Below are 13,191 nucleotides of genomic sequence, written 5' to 3'. Positions count from 1 at the left end.
TGTTTGACCTTAATCAGGTGATATTCCTAGACAGAAGACAAAAAAGATCCGGTTTGCAGATTAAATGAACTAGAATTTTCTAATTAAAATTTATCATTGCTCTGCTAAATCCATAGTTGTGCGTCAGTGTTTTAACATATGCATATACTGTTTTATGTGTTTAAAATATTTCATCATTTAAACGTCTTTACACATTATATAAACCGTTAAGCAAAATATCTCAAGATCTCTTGAAGAGAACACGTATCAAAAAACGGAAGAACATGGAAGTCGTCAAGACTTTGATACTTCATTAATCACACGGAATTGAACGTATAAAACGGTCCTTTTCACATCAATACTATAACAAGTCAACATCTTTAGTTTTTCAAAGTAAAGGACGTGGAAAAACATGATAAGAAGACGAGACAGCCTCACTGCCAGTGAATCTTTTAAACGATTGCTTATAATCGAATGTCATTTATGCTCAAGCAGTTAGTCAAGTTTACTTATTAACCAGATAAGCAAGTCGATAGCTTCAGCTGATGTTTCTGGCATAAGCATTCCATCCAGTTGCATCATTTGAAGAAATCTTGCGTCTAGTTCTTCCTCTATTCCAGTGCTAGATGGAACGTCGCAATAAGCACCCAGGCACTCGCAGTCTGCCTCATCAACTGGAAATTTGTAGTCAAAATTTCCTGTCCGGAAAAAGATAGATGGATAGCATTAAAGATTACTAGCATTAAAATAAGATAAACACCTGTAAATAGCTTTCTCAACACATTTCTCGTCGCATTTACGTTTACTGTGTAATAATTCCGCGCACATGACGTAATGTTACTGGAGTGTTGATAGAGACATTCTTATTTTCCCTTTGAAAGTCCAAGGCATTCCCTGCACTTTCAGTTTATTTTACCCACGTATTTCAGAAAATATGCAGTTGATGGAAATGTCAATTTGTAATGTCGCTTATTTAAGGTACTAGATATCTATGGTACTACTTGCAGGCGCAATTTTATATTGTGTGGCAAGTAGAACATAATACGTTACGAACTCTGGGAAATTTATTTATAGTAACATTTTTTTCTTTACGAAGGGCGAACACAGAACAATTGCTGGCTGGAATTGTTGGGCAATACTGAATATAGTTCAGTTTTACGCAATTGTAACAAGTTTATCAAATTTTGCAGGCGGTAATGTAAAAGACCAAGAGATTGACCATCTTGGGTTCAAATCACATTATATGTGCTGTATTTATAGAACAACGAACCCCAATTCTTGTTTATTTAAATAATGACATCTGTTTTCGCATATGTTTTATCAAATTTGTTAACGTCTGAAGTCACGTCTATTCTCCAGTCCAGTCACTTTTCCTACGTACTTGCTCCATTTATTGTATGTTCGGAACATTTGTCGGGTTATTGCACACAAAATCTGTGTTTCTTTTCAGAAGAGTTTTTTTCCAGTTGTTAAGCTAATGTGACCCTTTTCTGCACTGTGTGAATACAGGTATACATTTTCTACACTACAATAACAAGTGCAATATAAATACTCAAAATGTGTGTATGCCCAAGAATCCACATTTCTCATCTGACTCCGACGTGTACATTTGTTTACTGTGACAAGACCATAATTGAAATTCGCTTACCATATAATTCTGGACACAAATATAGAATGTCAGGCTTTCCACAAGGTGTTCTTTCTCGTGTCTGCCTCCTAATATAATGTGTATTCCACTCTGTTCGTACTAAGTCCAATTCCTGCAGAATAAGTTGCATAAAGCAGAATCTAACGCACCTTCTGAAAGAAGAAACAAACACGAAAAAATGTATGAATGAGAAAAAGTTAATGCAAAAAATGAAATATGCATATTTGTTTTGCAGCGCTACCATGTATTGTCCCCAGCAAATGACATAAGGCTATAAATACATGTACAAAATAAGTTATTTCTGTCCATTAAAGTTATTTATGTAAACCCTATTTTTAGCATGTGCGGATCCAGCGGCATCCACCTCAGTCGACTGTCCAACGAACATATTTATTTTAAAACGATTGCAAAGCAAGTTTTCACAACTAATTCGAAGTACTCTCGTTGGCACCGATATTACGCGAGATTGTTGTCCTAAGGTGTGGGGGAAACCGGATGGCCCGGAGAATCCCACCTTTCTGGTATGTTGACCACCAAGCAGCCACATACGCCCAGACCAGGAATCGAACACGGGAAGCATTGAGAAGCAAGTGTTTTACCACTGCGCTAACCGGACATATTTCAGGTGTGGGGGGAATTAAAAATAAGTAAGATAATAACCGGTGGACGCCGCCAATGTTGAAAATAAAACTTAACCTTACAGCAATAACTTACACATGAATAGCATCTGCTGTTGAGAAAATCGCTTGCTCCTCCATTTGACAAAATTTATCTTTCCATGTCGCTATGCATCTTTGATGCAACTGTCGCCACCAACATTCTACCCCTGAAAATAAGGAAATAATAATGTATATGCACGTTCAACTTTGAGACGCCAAATCCTTCCAATCCTTGTTTTAAACAACTGTTTATTCCGGTTTGTTTGTTTGCTTGCTTGTTTGTTTGAATGGAGTTTAATCCGCTTTCAATTATTTCAGTCATATCACGGCGGTCAGTTAATACTTATTTCCTGGGCAGGCTTAGACCGTCGAATCAGTTTACCAGTACTAGATGCTGAATTATTCAAGCAACTGACAACATTCTTTGCAGTGGAATGTTTTTGGCTAATCTCACGCATTTCAATAAAACCCGTCGAAACGCAATGAATGGGATCAAAACCACCCTCCTGCTGGAATCTTGAGTTTCAAAGATTCCAATTGTTAAAGTCCAATTAGTCGCCTTTAACGATGCACGCAGGTCTGCGCGGTGGTTGCAATTCTGTTCCATTTGCCAAATGGGAGCCCCCCTCAACCACAAGGGGCTATACCGGTTTGTGTTGCGATCTTATACAAATATTTCGGCAAGTATATTATATTGACAAAATCGAACAAGATGTGTTCGAGAAACATAAGCCCCCCTCAAGCAGCCTTTTCCTTCAACAGCTTTCTTTTATTGGCCAGATTAAATGTTTGTTATCAGGAGTCACGGTGTCCTTGACCTTTGACCTAGTGATCTCAAAGTAGGTGAGAGGTGTAGAGGCCATTAAGGCGCAGCTACATATGAAGTTTAGATACACTAGGTGGAAGCGTTTCCATTTTATGGCCAAGGTATTTTTTTTTCTATCAGGGGCCACGCTGACATTGACCTCTGACCTAGTGACCTCAAAGTAGTGAGGGATGTAGAGGTCATCAAGGCGCATATACGTATGAAGTTTGAATGGCCTAGGTGGAAGCGTTTTTATTTTATGAGCAAGGTTAAAGTTTTGTGACTGACGGACGGACGGAATAACAGACAGACATACCAAAAACAATATGCCCCGATCATTCGATTCGGGGGCATAAAACGTATTAAGACGCGTCTAGCTCAAACTCAAAGTACAATGACTAGTGGCATCCGGACACTTTTACTTACCTGGTTTGTATGCGAGCTTCCAACGATAACACTTCGTTCACCAGCCATATTATCGCCGTGATACCATCTGAATGCTTTTTGCATATATATCCTCCACAACAACATTTTCCGTCCCAGCATCCATCCTGATACACCGCGGAACCCCTTATATAAACGTTAAAAAAGATTTTACATTATTAGTGAGTTGGCTATGTTTAGCTTATAACGTTAAATGTACAAGTATAATGAAATTACACTGATCTCCAAGGCTTGCTGTTGGTATATTTTTCTGGTCCTTCCGGACCAACACACTAAATTGTGAAAATATAGAGATAATACATGTACCGCTTAAGTCGCCCCTTGTGGTTGGGGGGCTCCCTTTAATGGTTAAGGGAACAGAATTGCAACCACCGTGCAGCCCTGCGTGTTTCCAGAGATTTGTCAAAACATCTCTGGTGTATATCGTAAAAAGCGACTAAACGGGCTTTAACAATTGGAATCTTTCAAACTCTAGATTCCAGCAGGAGGGTGGTTTTGATCCCAAGCGTTGCGTTGTTACTCTTGAGATGAGCCGAAATCATCTTGCAGTAAAACAAGTTGTCAGTTACTTGCATACTTCAGCATCCGGTTCTGGTAAACCGCTTAGATGGTTTAAGTCTGCCCAGGAAAGATGCATCAACTGACCGCCGCGATATGACTGAAATATTGTTGAAAGCGGCGTAAAACCCGATCCAAACAAAAAAAAACGCTTAAGTTGATGCTAAGGGGTGCGAGCAGTGCTGCATACTCCATTACTACTGCTCCTGAACAAACTCAATAAAATCGAGTCTGGTATTTTCTTTTTTTGGCCTTCGGTGCTCTCGAAGGATCACACTTCTTCCAGAATTTACTACTTGCGAAGGCATGTACCTGTGTCAGATAGAGCAGACATGCGCTGTCACCGGATGTAAAATACAAGATGCTGTGCATACATGTATTACATGTAGTTACCGATAACCGCGTACAGTACATGAATAACGTTACACCACAGCACAGTCAGAATGATTGGTAGAGTTACACTTTCTGTGATCATTGTAAAACGTAACTTGCTCACCTCCTATTTCTTTTACAAACTGCAGAAAATAGGCAGCAATGATATTCGGGTTATTATTTGAATGTGCCAGTTTCAGCCAAAGAATCCGTCTTGAAAAGCTGAAAAAAAATGATATTAACTGAGTAGATTAAAAAGTGATTTTCTTACGGATCATTGTAGATACACGTATTTCAAAATTGCACCCAACCTGAATTTGTTTGGCATATATCTATGATTCTAAGATAAATTTTCCATTGTTTTCGATATCAATTTAATATGCATAGTCTAATACATTTAATTATTATCATCAAGTAGTGATGACTGAGAACTTTTCTGTATTTAGTTTGAGTCCTACTTCCGTCTTCGTTTATATGAAAACATTCAGGATATTTCTCGTTTCAATCTGGGAACACATGTTATTGAAAGATTGGGAATGTATCAATGCAGGTATAGGTAAACAATGACCTGTGAGTCTTGACCTCTTCGGAAAAAGTACAAGAAATATGATTTCGATACCTGCCAAATTACGGAAACATTTAAGACAATAGCAATGACACAGGCTGGCTGCATAATTTTGTTTGATTAATTTATAATGTATGATTTATACACATTTTTCCGATGAAGTCAAGTATCACAGGTCATTGTTCATCTATAGCCCAATGATAGATTTGCAAAACAAAAGCTTCATTTACGAAAAGAAAATACATAAAACGTGCATTTTGACCGTTACTTCAGTTATTCTTCAAAATGTATACACACAAGTTTACAATCACTCAAATTTTCAATTATCACTACTTTTCAATTCAGATCAATTCAAATCAAATTTTTTCGGGCATAAGATCAAATCTATAACAACTGAACAGTAAAAAATGTAAAAATGTTCATAGAGTATAACTAAAAATATCATTTATATAAATACTAGAATGTAAAAATCGAATACAATTTGCATTTAAAACATTAATTTTAAATACTTGGTATATCCAAGTGTATCCTTGCTATTAAGACAACATCTGTTACCGTATCTCAAATCGTGGCCTCAACAGTGATGTGGTAATAGTTTTAATTTGGACTGAAAATGTTACAGAGAATTAAAACATGTTGGTCTTAATTCAAAGATGGTCTTAAAGGATTTTTGTTAAAAGACCGGCATCGAGCAAACTTGTAGATATCTAAACTGACGATGAAATGCCTTGAACAACTCATACCCGCAAATGGCTCCGTGGATTCCAAATCCATACTTCTTTATCTTGTCGTAACCGTCAATGTGAATTAGAAAATTCGGACCTCTGATGAAGTATTCTCTTCTTGGAAGCCTGTTTGACAGTCTGGCCTGAACACCTTCGGGATCTATGATGTTTTGATATTGTAGTACCTTATGTCTAAAATATTTAAATAAATGATATCATAAATACATGTAGAGGGTGTCCCAGAATAAATTTCCACTTCACAAATGATAATAACTTTGCCAAAATAAATTTCAAATATGCATGCTTGGTCACAAATGAAAGGCTTTTTAGACCTATATTATATAGGTCTTTGTGAAAGGTGATAGATGTAATTTTTGTGATACAAAATCGATGTTGAAAATCCAGCCAACTGCCCATCACTATCATTAAGCCAACTAAACGGAAAGTTGCAATGTTAGTACTAGTTATCACTCAGGTTCGGATAACGATAGCAGAGTTATGCAAAAATCCGAACGGTATCTGTTCACCTCGGGTCTCATTGTCCAACATATAGATATTTAAATTGGAATCAAAACTGGTAATCATTGGCAGTATGCTCTGACAACATTTGCCCATTTGGCTTCAACATTAACCCATTCAGAGGTGCGGGCACACCTCGGGTTTGAATAACCTAGAGGGATGTTATATATAAACTCGATCATCAGTGAACGTCGAGAGCAGTCAACGATGCAATGTCTTCTGCCAAGATGAAATAATTATAAAATAGTTATCTACGGGGTTCCAGCTAGAAACAGCACCCTGAGAAATATACAAGTCATCGGTCTGAAGCTCAACTGAGGACCAAGAATGTCGGAGGCTCAACCAATGACCTTGTAGTTTTCCAGAATCTACCAGACCAAGAGCATCATCTTATCATCTTGCTAGTCTCAGGTTATCGTATATCTCGAAGCTGCTTTATGCCAGTACATCATAGACCTGTTTGTGATACAAAAGTCTCGTATATCAGCCTTCAGGTAGACAGGTCCAGAGCCAAATCGCTGATAGGTACTGAGCTGTGTGTCTCATAACACACACGTTCGAAGCTATATCTCTCTCCCTCGGAACAATAATAGGAGACAAGTCTCCGATCTCTGGCTAGTCCCTTTCTGTGAAAGGTCTTGAGATCATACTATACTCCCAAACCCTATAAGACTCAAACCTAAATACATTATATTCAGTTAAGTGATTCTTTAGTAAGAAGCCAAGCAGCTAGGTTTGGCTAATCATTTCTTTTGATTGATCACCATCCACCCATAGTAGTGGATCACCATCCACCCATAGTAGCGGATCATCATCCACCCATAGTAGTGGATCACCATCCACCCATAGTAGTGGATCAACATCAACCCATAGTAGTGGATCATCTACCACCCATAATAGCGGATCATCATCCACCCATAGTAGCGGATCACCATCTACCTATAGTAGTGGATCAACATCCACCCATAGTAGCGGATCACCATCCACCCATAGTAGCGGATCACCATCCACCCATAGTAGTGGATCACCATCCACCCATAGTAGTGGATCACCATCCACCCATAGTAGCGGATCACCATCCACCCATAGTAGTGGATCACCATCCACCCATAGTAGTGGATCACCATCCACCCATAGTAGTGGATCACCATCCACCCATAGTAGCGGATCATCATCCACCCATAGTAGTGGATCACCATCCACCCATAGTAGTGGATCACCATCCACCCATAGTAGTGGATCAACATCCACCCACAGTAGTGGATCACCATCCACCCATAGTAGTGGATCAACATCCACCCATAGTAGTGGATCATCTACCACTGACAGTGGCTCATACCACATAGACATATTTTATTTATTTTCAACGCCCAATCGTTTGTCTTATCACCAGCAGAAAGCAGCTACCAAAGGAATATTCATATATCATTACTATTCAGTTCTGGGCGTCTCAAGCAACAAGACGTAACATCCAGATTAAAAGTCTAGGAAAATGAACTGATATAAATATCTACCAAAATAGCTGCTTGAACGACAGCAGGATCCCAGTTTGGCCGCTTCTTTAGTCCCAGTCTTTTACAGCGGCGTTTTAGTTGTCGATAGCTGGAATGACAAAAGAATGTCAAATACATGCGTCGCGCTAGTAAAAAATCAACATCACAGGTGAGTCGACTAAGAGTATACAAAGAGGTGGGTTCGATCTTACGATCTTTACTTCGTTTGCTGACGAGTCGAGTTCTTGTTTCCGGTAGACTGACAGCTGTTATACATGTATATTTAACAATAATGTCAGCAATGATAACAGATGCAACAAAAGCATGATTTTTTTTTGGGGGGGGGGGGGACGTAAGGGACTATGTTCCAGATTGACTTGCTATCCTAGGTGACCACCCAAGATAGAATGCGAACAAAGCCAATTTTCACTTAAGTCCACATTTAAGTTTGAGTTTCAACGTGTCATATAATTACTTGAGTAAAAATTTTAAGTCAAAGGTCATGTTGCTCTGTATGTTCCTAATGCTTATTGTGAAATTCCAATTTTAATCGATTTTTGTTTGTTTTGATTGTTTGCATAATAAATTCAGCAAATAATACTATTTTAAAAACATTTCTGCAGTTTCAATTTGACCAAGGCTATTTTATCAAAATACAACTGACACGCCCCTGTACATTTACAAAGGCATTCTAACGTTATAGTTATCGTGTTACAATCCTAAAGGTAACAACTGCACTAAAGGTAACACCCTGCACTAAGGGTAACAATTTTGCGCCACCAAAGGTAACAACCTGCACTAAAGGTAACTTTGTCAGTGACAGCAAAGGTAACACTCTGCGACACCAATGGTAACACATTTTACACCTGCACTAAAGGTAACTGGTCTCTACACTAAAGGTAACTGACTTATAAAGAAAATGTTTTTGCATAAATGTATGTTTCTGCGTAATGTTACAGCATCGAAAAGGGTAATACATATAACTGTCACCTATTTACCACGTATTATGCATAATGCTATTCCAAGTTCAAGTTTCCAAGTTTATTTTCAAACAACTCAGTTCATGTAACATGACAGCATGAGCATGTGAAAAAGAAATACATAATAACAACGAGGCTGTTGTAAAAAGTTAACATTCAAAGAGAAGTACAAGGCAAATAAAACGGGAGAGACATATGTTATACAATGCTTTATATGAATATGTCGAGAGTTACAGAGTATCGGATACATGTGTTATTGTACAGTACAAATATATTAACATTTAGAACAGTTTTACTATTTCCTTCACAAATTTACACAACTTTTTGTATTTCGAAATTTGAGTGTTACACATACACATTAGAGATTTAAATTTGATGACATTCGGATTGATATAGTATTTTTTATCAATAAATCGCTTTCTGCTATTGGTTAAAGCTTTACATTCAAGTAGATAGTGATATTCGTCTCCAATGCTACTGTTTGCTTGACACAAAGGACACTTCCTCGATAAAATATCAAGTCCAATCCAGCTTCCTGTCTCAATAGGAAGACGATGGTTTCTGGTTCGAAATTTAATCATAAACTTTAACAATTTGTAAGGTGAAGTTTTAAGATAGTTCTCAATTCCGAACTCGTTCTTAATCAATTTATAGTCGTTGCATTTACTGGAAGTGTTAACAATGCTATACCATTCATTTAAAAACAAATCTATGAGTTTCTGTTTAACATTGCAAGTCAACCATTTATGATTTGGAAATATATGTGAATCCCATATATTATTAAGACCACATTTTATGAATATTTTTTTTGACAAAAAAAAATCCATAAAAAAGTATTGCTACGTATGTTTACATCAAAAATATTATTACTTAACATTATCGTATACATAGTTGTTACTAATTTTGGGTACAATGGTGATACAAGTTTTGTCCAATATGAAATCATTCTAGTCTCTATGTCAATTGATAACGGTTTGACGCCTGTTTCATCGTATACTATGCAAGACGCGGTGCTTGACTTAACATATAAAATATATTTCAGAAATTTAAGTTGAACTCTTTCTAAAATTTCATTATTGCCATATCCCCAGCATTCACAACCATATAGAAGTATAGGTTTGATCATTTTATTGAACAGATCTATTTGCATATCAATCGGCAGGGCTAAATGCTTACATTTGCTTAGAAGGCAGTACATAGCTTTAAGTGCCTGCTTTGATATTTCAACTTAGCTTTATAAAAAGAGCCACTGTTGCTAAATACTAATCCTAAATATTTAAAACTATCAACCACGTCCAATGGATTATTCCAGAAGTAGTTGAATTGAGCATACGCTTTAATGCTACAGTCACAAATAAAACGGGCGCCGTCCGATTTTTATAAGCAGCTTTGGGGATCGGAAAGGCGCCGGATGATTTTGAAGCTCTTTGTTGACGCGGTCACACATCGGACGGGCACCGAACGGCCTTCTTTGATGTATATGCCGCGCGGGCAGTTTTCAAATATAACAGGCGCCGGACAGTGACCAGGCGGCGCCCGTTCGGAACAAATAGAAAACCGGACGGACATGTTTCAAGTCTGGCGGCACCCGGCCGATTACCGGGCGATGACCGGACGATCGTAATGACGGCTATAAATCGTACTGCCATCGCAACAACTGCTTCCATCACATGTTAAACCACAGAATTACCACCACCATCATCATCTATAACATGCCACAATTCGATCAATTAGTCAGTTTCAAACAATAGATGAAATGGTTTCGATGAAAAATGGACAAACGGATTATGGATAATTTCGAGGTCAAAAAGGGACATAAAAATTTCAGACAAAATCGTTGACAAGTGTTATGTACTTTGTCTGCATATGTAAGTATTGATGGTAAAGAAGTGAAGTTTCCAAGCCAGATGTGAACTGAGGACTGGTGTGACAAACCTAACTCAAAATCAGGATAAATTCTAAGTTGAAAATGGCCCTAATTCAGCAAGAATCCTTAAAGGAGGTATGCATTTTTGCCTACAGATCGAGGTCATGACGGTTATACAATTGTCAAAGTTTGTTTTGATATCCGAAATGGTTTTAACCAGCTATCCCTCTGGATAACTGCCCTGCTCCAAGGCGGAGACCCCAAGTGCATATCAATTACTCTTTGGTTTGGGTAGGGGTGTCTTTGTATATGTGTGTGCTCCTTTGTCTTTGTGTTGTCTTGCCTGTATATGTGTGTGTTTCAGGTCTGGGGTGGTGGTATGCCTCGTGTCTGTGATTTTCCTGTAGCTGACTGTTTTTGTTTTAGCTGACTGATGGGTGTCATAATAGTGAACAAGTACTCAAAGCTTTAATGCCATGTCTTTAAAATTTAAGAGATAAATTGGACTGGTATGAACAACTTAATCATGATGTGACGGAAAAGCTGACACCGACACCAATGCCGACGCCGTGGTAAACAGGATACATTTCCTTATTCTTCGAATGGTCTTAAGCGCAAACATTATATGTGAAAGTAGGAGAAATAAATTTACACTGTAAAACACACAAATAAAAAAATATCAATGCTGCCACTTGTTATGAAATAACAGTACAAAAATGTATTAGGGAACATATCAAATGGCAGCATAATATAATGCATATATCATGCAACTAGTTTTAAGTCAATTACCTTTAGTGCAGAGGCCAGTTACCTTAGGTGCAGATGTAAATTGTGTTACCTTTGGTGTCGCGGATTGTTACCTTTAGTGCAGGTTGTAACCTTTGGTGTCGCAAAAGTGTTACCTTTTGTGCAGGGTGTTACCTTTAGTGCAGGTGTTACCTTTAGGGTTGCTACAATCGTAACGCCATTGACTTTCTACTTATGTTTACATTATGCAGACATGTATACAACATGTAAACGGCTTAGAAAGTACGTGATATATGCGTGCAGTTCAACTACGCCTTGATCATTAGATGTATAGATGTATAACTTACCTTAAAATAATATTTTGTTTAACTTCTAGGAAGGTCAGCGTTTCAGTTAATGAAAAACCGGCTGAAAAGTACTCCCTGATACGCGAGTCTAATTCGTCTTCCATGTTTACGCATGTCCAAACGGAAGGCGAAAGTGCGATATTAAAATATCGTGTTTTCGCCTTCGCGGTCAGTAGGGCGAAAACACGATACAAGATCGCGAAAACACGATGCGAAAAATATCGCGATTAATATCGTGTTTTCGCGTTTTTGCCCTACTGACCGCGAAGGCGAAAACACGAAAACACGATGGGAGATCGAGGGCGACAACGCGATATTTTTCGCATCGTGTTTTCACGATCTTGTATCGTGTTTTCGCGTCAATGCATCGTGTTTTCGCGATTTCGCCCTTACGGCGACAGCGCGAAACCACGATGGCCCTAACGGAATTCCGTAATCGGCAGAATTATTTAACCGACATTTTGTATCATTTAGCGTTTGTATTTTTAGACAGAGTCGATTCATTTTTCTGCAGTTATATCATTTATTTGTCCACTCATAAACTCGCATATCGCAACGGTTACAAGTCAAATGGCCGGATGTTACCGTTGTTTTACTACCGTGCGGATTACAGCGCTATTTACTGTCGCCCATAGTAAAATAAAAACATTTCCTTACCCGCAACCTTCATGATTTAAATTTTATATTCGCGCTAAAGCGCTCGTTTATAGATAAGTAACTGGCGTTGTGTGTGTGCGGTAGCTATTACCCATTTCCCGCCCTGTTTGCGTACACTCATATTTATACGAATATAATAATAAATAAAAGACATAAACATTCCAATAGGAATCAAAAAGCAGAATTAATATGAAAATGAATAAAACAAACATGTTTCATTTAAGTTAAGATAGAATGCACGATAATATAATAAAAACCGCATGATACAAAACAAAAGCGACCCGCCCATTTTTTCCAAGTTGAAATGCTAATGTAATTATAGTAATTTTAATTTTAGCGCATTGGTTTGACCACTATCTATTTCAAGTACATCAAAATGAGACTTGGGTTGGAAGAATACCCTATATAATGTACAAACAGGATGGATAAAACATAATACATTGCAATACTACAAAGTTTAAGAAATTGAGAAATGAAGGTGAAATGGTTTGCCCAATTACCTCTTTCTGTCTCATTTGTACAGCTGAGTCGAAAACAAATAAGTACATGCAATGTATTTCAACGCGAAGTATGTTCGCTTCTGTGTTAAAATACCTAAACAAAAACTAATACCACTCAGAATAATTTGTTATTTAAGAAACATGGTTTTGCGTAGGTTCATAACACTTATCAAACAACAAATGCAAAACAAATAAAAAGCACGATCATTGTACACGCCGAGAACCACATGTTTTAGTCCTTTTCCGAGAGTTTGCTCATCTTTAAAAATATAACCAATCTTACATCAGTAAATGTTTTTTAAGATGTACTATCAAATTGCTAAATT

The 13,191-nt window shown here is 37.7% G+C and overlaps 1 pseudogene; it reads right to left on the bottom strand.

Annotated features, from left to right (window-relative positions):
* Window positions 1–474: 474 nt before the first annotated feature.
* On the bottom strand, window positions 475–11,812 carry LOC128216540 (uncharacterized; annotated as a pseudogene).
* Between the last annotated feature and the right edge of the window lie 1,379 nt (window positions 11,813–13,191).

The sequence above is a fragment of the Mya arenaria genome, chromosome 2 (assembly GCF_026914265.1).
Source record: "Mya arenaria isolate MELC-2E11 chromosome 2, ASM2691426v1".
In the NCBI taxonomy this organism is placed as follows: domain Eukaryota; kingdom Metazoa; phylum Mollusca; class Bivalvia; order Myida; family Myidae; genus Mya; species Mya arenaria.
The sequence above is the reverse complement of the archived record's forward strand: the minus strand, read 5'-3'. Positions and strand labels throughout refer to the sequence as shown.